The following is a 13,396-nucleotide window of genomic DNA, read 5'->3' on the forward strand; positions in this document are numbered from 1 at the left end:
AAATGAGTTTGTGGTTTCATTAATTACGCATCTTCTCTGCTATGATCTGCCTCGGTGTATGAAGCCTGGAAGTCACAGTTTAGCGTAGCACTGTCATTATCTATTTTGAGATCAAGGATTGCCTTGTAGAATAATCCATACCCCGGGGATAGTTAAACACTCTGCCGAGCAGATAATAGGCAAATTGAGATTCGTCTCATGTTACAATTGGATATCTTCATGTAACTAACTGCATGTGATATGAACATAGAGACGTGACCATTTTACTGCACAGGTTGCAATTAACTGGAACATGTGAATGCAACCTTAGGGCCTTCAGAAAACATTTTCTAAACTGCTAAAAACATCCAGGAGTGCTTGGATACATAGGATAACATTAGGGGAGTTCAAGGGCAGAAAAATAGTACTCCTAAACTCGCAAAAATGTGAGTTTAACAGCAGTAGTGTGCATGAGGCCTAATGAAGAACACCAGTGAGAAAACCCGCAGACATTCCTAATGTAAACCCTAATGATTTCATATAGTATTGTGCACCAAAACAGCAACTTAGTGGTTAGCACTCCTGCCTTGCAGCACTTGGTTTATATCCCAACCAGGACACTACCTGCATGGAGTTTGCATGGTCTCCCTGTGCTTGTGTGGGTTTACTCCAGGTACTCCATTTTCCTTCAACACTCCAGAGACATGCTGGTTAATAGGGGTTCAACGGATTGGCACCGATCAGCGATCCGAATGGGTCATCCCTCTCGGATCGGCACACGCCGCGATACACGGATCGCTCCGCGGTCTCGGCCTTAGGAAAGGCCGTGGCTTCGGCCTAGTTCCGGAGCGGCGGCCATCTTGGTACACCCATCTGCGTTTACAATGTGATCGCTCCATCAAATGACGGAGCGATCACCTGTAAACAAACGGCATCATGATGACTCTGGTTCCTCTCTCCCCTCTCTGTACTGATCTGTACAGTGGAGGGGAGAAATTGGATAGCAGCCACAGCCATCCCAGCAATACCCTGCCAATACTCTGCAATACTTACCCTGCCAATACTCTGCAATACTTACCCTGCCAATACTCTGCAATACTTACCCTGACAATACTCTGCAATACTTACCCTGACAATACTCTGCAATACTTACCCTGACAATACTCTGCAATACTTACCCTGACAATACTCTGCAATACTTACCCTGCCAATACTCTGCAATACTTACCCTGCCAATACTCTGCAATACATACCCTGCCAATACTCTGCAATACATACCCTGCCAATAATCTGCAATACGTACCCTGCCAATACTCTGCAATACGTACCCTGCCAATACTCTGCAATACATACCCTGCCAATAATCTGCAATATTTACCCTGCCAATACTCTGCAATACTTACCCTGCCAATACTCTGCAATACTTACCCTGCCAATACTCTGTAATACATACCATGCCAATACTCTGCAATACATACCCTGCCAATAATCTGCAATACTTACCCTGCCAATACTCTGCAATACTTACCCTGCCAATACTCTGCAATACATACCCTGCCAATACTCTGCAATACTTACCCTACAAATACTCTGCAATACTTACCCTGCCAATACTTACTCTGCAATACCCTGCCAATACTCTGCAATACTTACCCTGCCAATACCCTGCCAATGCTTACTCTGCAATACCCAGCCAATACTCTGCAATACCCTGTCCATAAGCCCGGGACCAATACGTTGTGGGCCGATGGCTAGGCAGGTAGCTGAATGAGGACAAGATAGCCCCCACTCGACTCTTTGCCCTTGGAGGACTGGAGCAACCTCTGATGCCACTTACGGTCCTCGGGCAAATAGAATCAGGATAACGGAGCTGGCGTGCGCCAGCAGTATTGGAGGGGCTGTGTGTCAGCCTGACACCCCGTAACTCTGATTGTGCTATAAAGCCTCTGACAGAGGCTTCTTACCACGGAATCGGCTGTGACCAATCACAGCTGATCACTGCGTGAACCATGAAGTGTCGGTAAACGGCTTTCCTCAGTTCATGCTGACAAGGGGAACTGTTTGGTGTCTCTCCCTGTTGGGGGGGGTTTCTGTGCTGATAATCAGCACATTTGATTATCAGTACAGCCCACATCAAAAGGTGCCCATCACCTGCCACCCTGTCCGTGTTCACAACAGTGCCGATCAGTGCCTGTTATTGAAGTGGTTAAAGTCAAATTGACAAATTTTCCTTTTGACCCCAGATCTCTCAATAAAGAGGACCTGACATGCTTATTTCTATTACAAGGGATGTTTACATTCCTTGTACTGTAATAGGAGTAAAAGTGAAAAAAATAAATAAAGGGACAGTGTGTAAAAATAAAAAGTATAATATATATATATATACGGTAAGAAAAAAAAGCTCACCCCACCCGGCAAGCTTGTACGCAGAAGTGAGCGCATACGTAAGTCGCCCACATATGTAAGGTATCACTGCAATCGTTAGAGCAAGAGAAGTAATTCACTAGACCTCTTCTGTAACTCTAAACGAATAACCTGTAAACAAATTTAATCCATTGCCTATGAAGATTTTTAAGTACCGTAGTTTGTCGCCATTCCATGAGAGTGCAAAACTTTAAAGCATGGTATGCTGGGTATCTATTTACTTGGCATAACATCATCTTTCACATTATACAAATACATTGAGCTAACTTTACTGTTTCATTTTGTTTTTTAATTCATGAAAGTTCATTTTTTGCCAAAAAATTGCGCTTGAAAGACCGCTACGGAAAAACTAAAAAAAAAATCATAATGTTTGGGGGTTCCAAGTAATTTTCTAGCAAAAAATACTGATTTTAACTTGTAAACAACAAATGTCAGAAAAAGGCTTGGTCTTAAAGTGGTTAATTAGCTCCTGTCTGGTCCTATTGCGTTTATGTGCATATACTGTATATCATATGGTATGTATGTATGTGATATAGATTTCTTAGATTGTCACCTAGTGGGCAGAGACTGATGTGATAGTACAATATATATGTAAAGCACTGTAACTATGTAGTAAATAAATCATTAACAAATTCCATTTTGTTTAAACAAAATACATTGTATGCCCCCTTCCAAACAGCCAGTACCTTTTGTGGTATGTGTCCCCTATATCAACCTCACACTCCACCTCAGATGTGTATAACTATTTTCCAAGCCTACTTTTTTAGTTTTTAAAAATAAATTTTCTTATAGTTCACTACCACATAAGAATGGCCAGACCCTAAACTGCATATATATTTTAATGAGGTACATTACTGAGCCCTGTACTGTTCTGATGAATGCAAAACTCAATTGAATACAATGAATGGAGTCTTTTTCAGTACAGTGCAAATGTGAAGATGGCCATTGCAACAACTAGAATGCGTTCAATATTAGGCCTCATGCACACAGATGACAAAAGGCTGATAATATGCTAGGTGTAAAGTTCAGGGTGTTTTCCCAAGCCCGGGGAGATGCAGTTGCTGCCTACTGCTGTACGCCAACATGCTCATATAAACGCAGATGCTCCTGTATAGAAATGAGGCATTTGAGGAATCCTTTCTACGCACAAATGTAGGTAAACACTGATGCATAGAAGCATAATTATTTACATGAGTACACCTACAGACCCCAGAGGATGCCTAGGATTTATACAGAACCTGCGGATCTCTGGGCATGAGCAAGTGCCCACAAATGTAACAGCCATCATATTTTCAGTTTGCCCCTAGTTATTCTTTAAGCCTTGAGGGTACAGGGTGCATTAACTATCTGAATGCAAAAGTAGGTTGACTGCGCTCCAATCTTCAGAAGAATTGTGAGTTTTTGCATGGTTAACCTGTGTCACGCAAAATGCGCTTCATCATAACGAATGAATCATTAATAATAATTAAGCGCATTTTGGGTGAAATGCGTTAACCATGCTCCTGCCATTTGGTATCTTGGGTTTGTGTTGTCTGCATTTTGTGGATTTTATCAATAAAAGCTTGCAATTTGTTTGAGATTGGAGTGTGGTCAACCTGTTTTGCATTCATTTGGAACGTTCTGGCCTACAGACTAAACCGGCACCCTGTGATTCAGAAAAGGGATTATACACCTAGTCTCATCTGGAGCGCTGTTTGTTTTTTCTATGAATTAACTTTCTTACTCCCTACACTGTTACTATCCTTTTCTCCACAAAGTTTTGGTTGTGGCCAGTTCCCCACCGTCATTACGGTCAATACAGGGCTAACAACCTATTGTACCAGATGGGGCAAGTGTGCAACTGTGCCTGAGAACCGCTTAGCCCTTGTACACACAGTCGGACATTCCGACAACCAAATCCGTTGGATTTTGTCCGAAACTGTTGCATACACGCGGTCGGACAAAGTTGTCGGAAACAGAACTTGATGACGTTATTTTGTTACGACAGGACTACGTTCACACTAGTAGCCAATAGCTTTGGTGTAGGAATTTGGTCTGAGCATGCGTGGCACTTTGTCCGATCGGAATTCTCTACACATGATCGGAGTATGTCCGATCGGAGCATTTTGTCGGAAAATTTTGCCAACAAGTTGGAAAACTTGGTCCATCGGATACTCCGACGGAAACAGTCCGATGGAGACCACACACAGTCGGAATATCCGACAAAACGGTCCGATCTGACACATTCCGTCGGAATCTCCGACCGTTTGTACAAGGGCTTAGAGAGGAAGCTACGGGGGAAAGAGGAAAAAGATTAGTAATGCAGACACTTTGGCATGTCCGTTAACTTGGCAAGAATAAACCCTCGCATTAGGCCCCACTGCAAGGGTTTTTTTTGTGTACCTGGAGTTGGGCTTTAAATATCTGACTTTTCTGTGGTTTTTACAGCAAATATTGAAGTTGGTAACTGAAGGAAAATGGCTAAAGAGCTGTTTTACCTGCCAAAAGGATCTTTCTGTTCATTTATTCCTGAGATTTACACAGCCTTGTCAGACAGTACAGCCAGCCTTTGACTAGACAGTGAATAAGAAGCAGCAGCCCATCACTCTGCTCACACTGCTTTCTCCTCCTGTCAGCATGCCGCTCCCAGTACTGCAGGAGACCGATAACTCACATTCATGTACCTATACTAATTCCATTTAAAAAATAAATGTTATTTTTAAATTAATAATAGCATTAATTTTGGTTTAATATGTGCATGGAGTTTAGTTTAAAAATGTATTACTGATAATGTTCTCACTCCTTCTGTTGACAGCTGTGACATACAAGTGTAAGTAATGTCCATACTCTGGTTCTAATTTTTTCCACAAATGTATGATTGATAGAGCAATGGGGGACTTTTATTACACAATAAACTTTTGGATTTTCTAAAATAAAATGCAGATTATGTTCTGCTTCAGTTCATGTTGTATGGCTTCCCTGCTGGCTGACAAGCAGGCAGGTCTCATAGGGGAGTGTTATTGACAAGCCAGGTAGTGCTGTATTACTGTGTGGTTGCATCACACGCTGTCATATAGCAAAATGATAGTCATGCTTTGTTTTACAGAAAAAAAAATACATTGCTTTGTAGTTCTCACATTTCTTTCTATATTATTTCTATTTGATAATCAATATTATAATAATGGTCATATTCAGCTGGTGCATTCCTTCCATATGATAGCCATACACAGAGCTTCTCAATAATGCTTCCTTTCATGATAGGGGAAGTCTCAGTTATCTCTTTATTCCGGCTTTGCCAGAGGAAATGAATAGAGCTTTAAAAAGAAAGACTAAAGTAAAACTATGACCTCCCATTATAAATAAAAGAACAAAAACAACACACACACACACGTACGTACATATATATATATATATATATATATATATATATATATATATATATATATATATATATATATATATATATATACCGTATATACTCGAGTATAGGCCGACCCGAATATAAGCCGAGGCCCCCAATTTACCCCCAAAAAAACTGGCAAACTTATTGACTCGTGTATAAGCCGAGGGTGAGACATGCCTGTCCATCCCTGTGTGTGTGTCCGTCCATCCCTGTGTGTCCGTCCATCCCTGTGTGTCCGTCCATCCATCCCTGTGTGTGTGTGTGTCCATCCATCCATCCATCCCTGTGTGTGTGTGTCTCCATCCATCCATCCATCCATCCCTGTGTGTGTGTGTCTCCATCCATCCATCCATCCATCCCTGTGTGTGTGTGTCTCCATCCATCCATCCATCCATCCATCCCTGTGTGTGTCTCCATCCATCCCTGTGTGTGTGTGTGTGTGTGTGTGTGTGTGTGTGTGTGTGTGTGTGTCCAGCCTACCTTTGTCCCGAGCCTCCGTCCCGTGCCTTGCCTCCTTGCCTCCGTCCCGTGCCGTGCCTTGCCTTGCATCCATCCCGTGTCGTGCCTTGCCTTGCCCCCGTCCCGTCCCGTCCCGTGCCGTGCCGTGCCTTGCCTTGCCTCCGTCCCGTGCCCTCTTCGTCGGCGGCCATTGTAAAATTCAAAAGCTGCGCCGCCGCCTTCGCCTGTGATAGGCGGAACACTGAATTTCCCAGCAGCCTGTGTTCCGCCTATCACAGACGTCGTATCATCCTCGTCCGTAGTACGAGGATGATACGATGTCCGTGATAGGCGGAACACAGGCTGCTGGGAAATTCAGTGTTCCGCCTATCACAGGCGAAGGCGGAGCCGGAGGCGCGGCTTTTGAATAGAATGGCCGCTGTCTGTCTGCTCGACACGCTGATCGAGCGGGCAGACAGCGATGACTCGAGTATAAGCCGAGGGGGGCACTTTCAGCCTCAAAAAAGAGGCTGAAAATCTCGGCTTATACTCGAGTATATACGGTATATATATATATATATATATAATACACACACACCAGTACGCTATCTCACCAAAGTGAGTACACCCCTCACATTTTTGTAAATATTTTATTCTATCTTTTCATGTGACAACACTGAAGAAATGACACTTTGCTACAATGTAAAGTAGTGAGTGTACAGCTTGTATAAGAGTGTAAATTTGCTGCCCCCTCAAAATATCTCAACACACAGCCATTAATGTCTAAACCGCTGGCAACAAATGTGAGTACACCCCTAAGTGAAAATGTCCAAATTGGGCCCAATTAGACATTCCCCCCCCCCCGGTGTCATGTGACTAGTTGGTGTTACAAAATCTCGGGTGTGAATGGGGAGCAGGTGTGCTATATTTGGTGTAATCGCTCTCACTCTTTCATAATGGTCACTGGAAGTTCAACATGGCACCTCATGGCAAAGAAATCTCTGGGGATTTGAAAAAAATAATTGTTGCTCTACATAAAGATGGCCCAGGCTATAAGAAGATTGCCAAGATCCTGAAACTAAGCTGCAGCACGGTGGCCAAGACCATACAGCGCACAGGTTCCTCGCCATGGTCGACCAAAGAAGTTTGAATGCATGTGCTCAGCTTCATATCCAGAGTATGAGTGCTACCAGCATTGCTGCAGAGGTTGAAGGGGTGGGGGGTCAACCTGTCAGTGCTCAGACTATATGCCACACACTGCATAAAATTGGTCAGCATAGCTGTTGTCCCAAAAGGAAGCCTCTTCTAAAGATGATGAACAAAAAGGACCGCAAACAGTTTGCTGAAGACAAGCAGACTAAGGACATGAATTACTTGGAACCATGTCCTGTGGTCTGATGAGACCAAGATGAACTTATTTGGTTTAGATTGTGTCAAGCCAGGTGAGGAGTACAAAGACAAGTGTGTCTTGTCTACAGTCAAGCATGGTGGTGGAAGTCATGGTCTGGGGCTACATGAGTGCTGCTGGCACTGGGAACAGTGTTAATTTCATCAACTAAAACATTTTAGTCGACTAAATGAATATTATTTTAGTCGACTAAGATACAACTAAAACAACTGAAATGACTAAAATACGACTAAAACTAAAATGGCATTTTAGTCAAAAGACTAAAATGGGACCAAAACTAAAATGCCATTTTAGTCAAGACTAAGACTAAAACTAAATTGAAATTTGACTTCAAAATTAACACTGGCCTCAGGTCTGTAGTGCATGTTCATACCTCAATGTAAGAATAAATAACATTAGATTTTTCACTCCAGCAGTATATAATGAGTTTGCAAATTGTAGAAAATTGCTAACTAATGCATTACAATTGAATTACACTTGTCAACTGAAATATAATGGAGATTTTAGTCGACTAAAACGGAAGACATTTTAGTCTACTAAAATGTACTGGAGATTTAGTCTACTAAATACAACTAAAACGAAAACAATTGCAGAAGACTAAAATGGGACTAAAATGGGACTAAAATTAAAATACCATTTTAGTCCTAAGAGTAAAACGAAGTTGACGTTTTCTGGCAAAATTAACACTTACTGGGAAGCTACAGTTTATTGAAGCAGAGCATGATCCCCTACCTTCGGAGACTGGGCTACGGGGCAGTATTCCAACAAAACGACCCCAAACACACCTCTAAGATGACCACTGCCTTGCTAAAGAAGCTGAAGGTAAAGGTGATAGACTGGCAAAGCATGTCTCCCAGACCTAAACACTACTGAGCATCTGTGGGGCATTTTCAAATGGATGGTGGAGGAGTGCAAGGTCTCTAAAAACCACCAGCTCAGTGATGTCGTCATGGAGGAGTGGAAGAGGACTTCAGTGGCAACCTGTGAAGCTCTGGTGAACTCCACGCAAAGAGGGTTAAGGCAGTGCTGGAAAATAATGGCGGCCACACAAAATATTGACACTTTGGGCCCAATTTGGACATTTTCACTTAGGGGTGTATTCACTTTTGTTGCCAGCGGTTTAGACTTAAATGGCTGTGTGTTGAGTTATTTTAAAGGGACAGCAAATTTACACTGTTATACAAGCTGTACACTCACTACTTTACATTGTAGCAAAGTGTCATTTCTTCAGTGTTGTCACATGAAAAGATATAATTATATACAAAAATGTGAGGGGTGTACTCACTTTTGTGAGATACTGTATATCTTGATCAACTATAGCTTTTTGACCACTGGCAGGTTAAAAAAATAAAATAAACCTACATACTCATCCAGGTAGATGCAGCATCGATCTGATGGTGCATATGTCCCCCGCCACTTCTAAGACCGAGAACTGAGCTATCAAAGACCACTGATCAAAACAGCTGCTTTGCCATACCTTGCAAAACAGTAAACTGCTATTCTTATTGCAGTTGTTAGCGTCCTGTCATAACCAGACTAGAGCTCGACTGGAATACTCTCAACTCCGACATTACCCCGCAACTAATATGCCTATGACTGCCCTAACCAGACCATTCAATGACTTTGAGTACTTGTTGTCCCAGTCTGCCTTGCCGGATCACCCCCTGTCTCACATATATCAAGTGTAGCTGAAGGCAGTGCGCTGCAGTTTATCACCATATGGGAGCAGGAACTTATTATCCCCAGTGAAGACTTAACTGTGACAAAATACTAATATTTACTAAGAAGACTTCCATATCTTCTAGAACAGTGGTTCTCAACCTCAGTCCTCAAGTACTCCCAACAGGCTATGTTTTCAGGTTTTCCTTTACTTTGCGCAGCTGCTTTAAATCAATATTAATGACATGGTATTGATGAAAGCTATTTTATCTAAGGGAAGTTCCCAAAACATGGCCCATTGGGTGTACTTGAAACCTGAGGTTGAGAACCACTGTTCTAGAGCACAGGAGCGGAACTATAAAATCCTTGCCAGTGGTATTGGTTCCATACTACTTTTTCACAAAATTGACCCATTTCATTCCGAACACCTATTGGAGAGGTTTGCAGGCCCCAGGTACTATGACTCCTATTTGGAGCAGTTGTCCTCTCATAACTTCTTTCTGGGATAAAATACTTCACCTCTACTATGATTTAGTTGGTGACAGAAACAATACTTCTCCTCTGATCACACTGTGATCAATGGTGCCCGGATCCTATAAACATATAAAAAAGGCTTCTTAGACAAATCTTGACTTCTGCGCCTACTGTGATCACCAGGGCATGTCATAAACCACAGCCCTCGTCCTTTGTGGAGTGAGCCTGTGAAATGAACTCTATTTGTCATCTGGAAAATCTGATCTCCTGGGAGACAGAAAAATTTGATTACACTCTAACATGGTCAATCTGGAATCACTTCCGATAGTCCTCTAAATTTGCCTCTTAGCTCTGATTTCCCTGCAATATTACTTGCAACTCTTTATTGGATAACTAACGTTATCCCTCATCATAGTACTTGGGTCTTTCTTTTTCCTTTCTCCTTATCCTCAACACACCCCCCCCCTTCTCTTTTTCTACTTGTTTCTACTCGTCTACTTGTCCATCAAGAATTCCACATGCTCGTCTGTTCACAATCATATTATTGTTGCCGGCAGAGAGAGGTATCCCTTTTGCTTTTATTGTAGAAAGCCCTCTCCGTGTAAATGACTTTTGATGTTTCCTATGTTTTTGTTATAATATGTGAGTCTTTATACTTATTTGACTATTGACTCCCTCAATACCCGCTTACTAGAGAAGCTACATTCCATTGATATTTACCTAATGGGGAATTACCTTGTTATCTTTTGAAATGTTTTATACACCAGCATGTATATCCTACTTTCATTGATATGGTGTATTGTAATGAATATGGATTTATGTCTGAGCCTAATGTTCCTTGTTTTCTCCCTTTTTTTTTTTCCATGTGAAATTGTTATGACAAAAAAATTAATAAACAAAGGCATCTGCTCATTTCTCAGTCTATAATGAGCAGAGAGCCAGTGACTGCCAGACACCATCTCTCTGCTCTGCCCCTCCAGTACTCACTGGAGCACCGAGTTGTGGAGGGGGTGGGAGTGGCTGGCTCAGGTTCTCAGTGGTGTCTGGTTGGATCTCGACATTTAAAGTCGGAATCTCTCCAGAGCTTGGACTGACTGAGTGACATCAGACGATAGCGGGATGTATGTTGCTAAATCAAAGGTGCTTAAACAAAAGGAATACGGAAGAAAGAGACCAGGTAGGGTAGTTAGAATATGGTTAAGAGATTGAAGGATAATAGGGAGAGTTCTCATTCTATGGCAGTCTGTAATTTCAGTGCCTTGACATAGGCTTACTGTGCAGCTTTTAAAAATGTTGGATAATGTACCTGCAATACCTGTAGGCAATTACTTCCTCTCAGAAACCTGAGCTCACTAATGATGCAACGGATGAGAGGGCACTGCACTGTACTAATGCTGGGAATGAGTGTCCAATGACTACAGCATCTTTGCGATAGAGCAGGGCACAGATAGTTTTTTTTTTTTTTACCAAGCAAATGGGCTACAGCTATTTTAAAAACTGAACAGTTTTTTATTACCTCCTGGGGTGCCTTGACTGCATAGACCCCTGCTGTGATCCTACAACATTGAAACATGAAATTTCAAGGTGATAAATACTTATCATAGGCACTTTGTGTTAACTGTGATCAAACAAGACCCTGTACATGCTGCTGCTATCCCCTGGCTGTGGATCGTTTTGGTCGGCCAGACTCCGGGACAGACCTCGCCACACTGTCGGTGTCCCTGTTGGCCATTAGGTCCCTGCTTGCATTCCTGCCCCCACTGTTTGGGTCCAACCGTTACTGGATTGCACATGTTGGGTTGTTTTTAGACCTGTATAAGCTGACAAACCTACTTCCCTTATGGACTGCGTTCAGTTTAGCCCCAATGAAGATAAACTCAAATCGCATTGAGATTTACATGTGTATATTGAATATAGATACTCCATTTATGTTCAGGTTAAATTTTTGAGCTATATTTGCATAAGCGTATTTACAGTGCCTTGCGAAAGTATTCGGCCCCCTTGAACTTTTCAACCTTTTGCCACATTTCAGGCTTTAAACCTAAAGATATAAAATTTAAATTTTTTGTGAAGAATCACCAACAAGTGGGACACAATTGTGAAGTGGAACGAAATCTATTGTATAATTTAAACTTTTTTAGCAAATAAAAAACTGAAAAGTGGTGCGTGCAAAATTATTCGGCCCCTTTACTTTCAGTGCCGCAAACTCACTCCAGAAGTTCAGCGAGGATCTCTGAATGATCCAATTTTGTCCTAAATGACTGATGGTGATAAATAGAATCCACCTGTGTGTAATCAAGTCTCTGTATAAATGCACCTGCTCTGTGATAGTCTGAGGGTTCTGTTGAAAGCGCAGAGAGCATCATGAAGATCAAGGAACACACCAGGCAGGTCCGTAATACTGTTGTGGAGAAGTTTAAAGCCGGATTTGGATACAAAAAGATTTCCCAAGCTTTAAACATCCCAAGGAGCACTGTGCAAGCGATCATTTTGAAATGGAAGGAGTATCAGACCACTGCAAATCTACCAAGACCTGGCCGTCCCTCTAAACTTTCAGCTCAGACAAGAGAACTACAGCTGAGGTGGGAGAGTCTGTCCATAGGACAACAATCAGTCGTACACTGCACAAATCTGGCCTTTATGGAAGAGTGGCAAGAAGAAAGCCATTTCTCAAAGATATCCATAAAAAGTCTTGTCTAAAGTTTGCCACAAGCCACCTGGGAGACACACCAAACATGTGGAAGAAGGTGCTCTGGTCAGATGAAACCAAAATCGAACTTTTTGCCCACAATGCAAAACGATATGTTTGGCGTAAAAGCAACACAGCTCATCACCCTCAACACACCATCCCCACTGTCAAACATGGTGGTGGCAGCATCATGGTTTGGGCCTGCTTTTCTTCAGCAGGGACAGGGAAGATGGTTAAAATTGAGGGGAAGATGGATGCAGCCAAATACAGGACCATTCTGGATGAAAACCTGTTGGAGTCTGCAAAAGACCTGAAACTGGGACGGAGATTTATCTTCCAACAAGACAATGATCCCAAACATACAGCAAAATCTACAAAGGAATGGTTCACAAAAAAAAGGAAAGAAGGGTTTTAGAATGGCCAAGTCAAAGTCCAGACCTGAATCCAATCGAGAATCTGTGAAAAGAGCTGAAAACTGCTGTTCACAAACGCTTTCCATCCAACCTCACTGAGCTCGAGCTGTTTTGCAAGGAAGAATGGGCAAGAATTTCAGTCTCTCGATGTGCAAAACTGATAGAGACATACCCCAAGCGACTTGCAGCTGTAATCGCAGCAAAAGGTGGCTCTACAAAGTATTAACGCAAGGGGGCCGAATAATTTTGCACGCCCCACTTTTCATTTTTTTATTAGTTAAAAAAGTTTCAAAAATCCAATAGATTTCGTTCCACTTCACAATTGTGTCCCACTTGTTGGTGATTCTTCACAAAAAATAAAAATGTTATATCTTTATGTTTGAAGCCTGAAATGTGGCAAAAGGTTGAAAAGTTCAAGGGGGCCGAATACTTTCGCAAGGCACTGTATGTCAGTAAGAGTCTAATTGCATTGTCATACATTCAGGATATGTTTTTTTTTTTAAATCTGATTTATTACAATAAAATGTTCT

At 42.1% G+C, this 13,396-nt stretch overlaps 1 protein-coding gene across 2 annotated transcripts in view; it reads left to right on the forward strand.

Annotated features, from left to right (window-relative positions):
* Positions 1-13,396, forward strand: part of ATP8B4 (ATPase phospholipid transporting 8B4 (putative)) — a 531,442-nt gene that overhangs the window by 128,489 nt on the left and 389,557 nt on the right. The window lies entirely within an intron of this gene.

The sequence above is a fragment of the Lithobates pipiens genome, unplaced genomic scaffold, assembly GCF_037356315.1.
Source record: "Lithobates pipiens isolate NorthernLeopardFrog02 unplaced genomic scaffold, aLitPip1_a1.2 Scaffold_8, whole genome shotgun sequence".
NCBI lineage: Eukaryota > Metazoa > Chordata > Amphibia > Anura > Ranidae > Lithobates > Lithobates pipiens.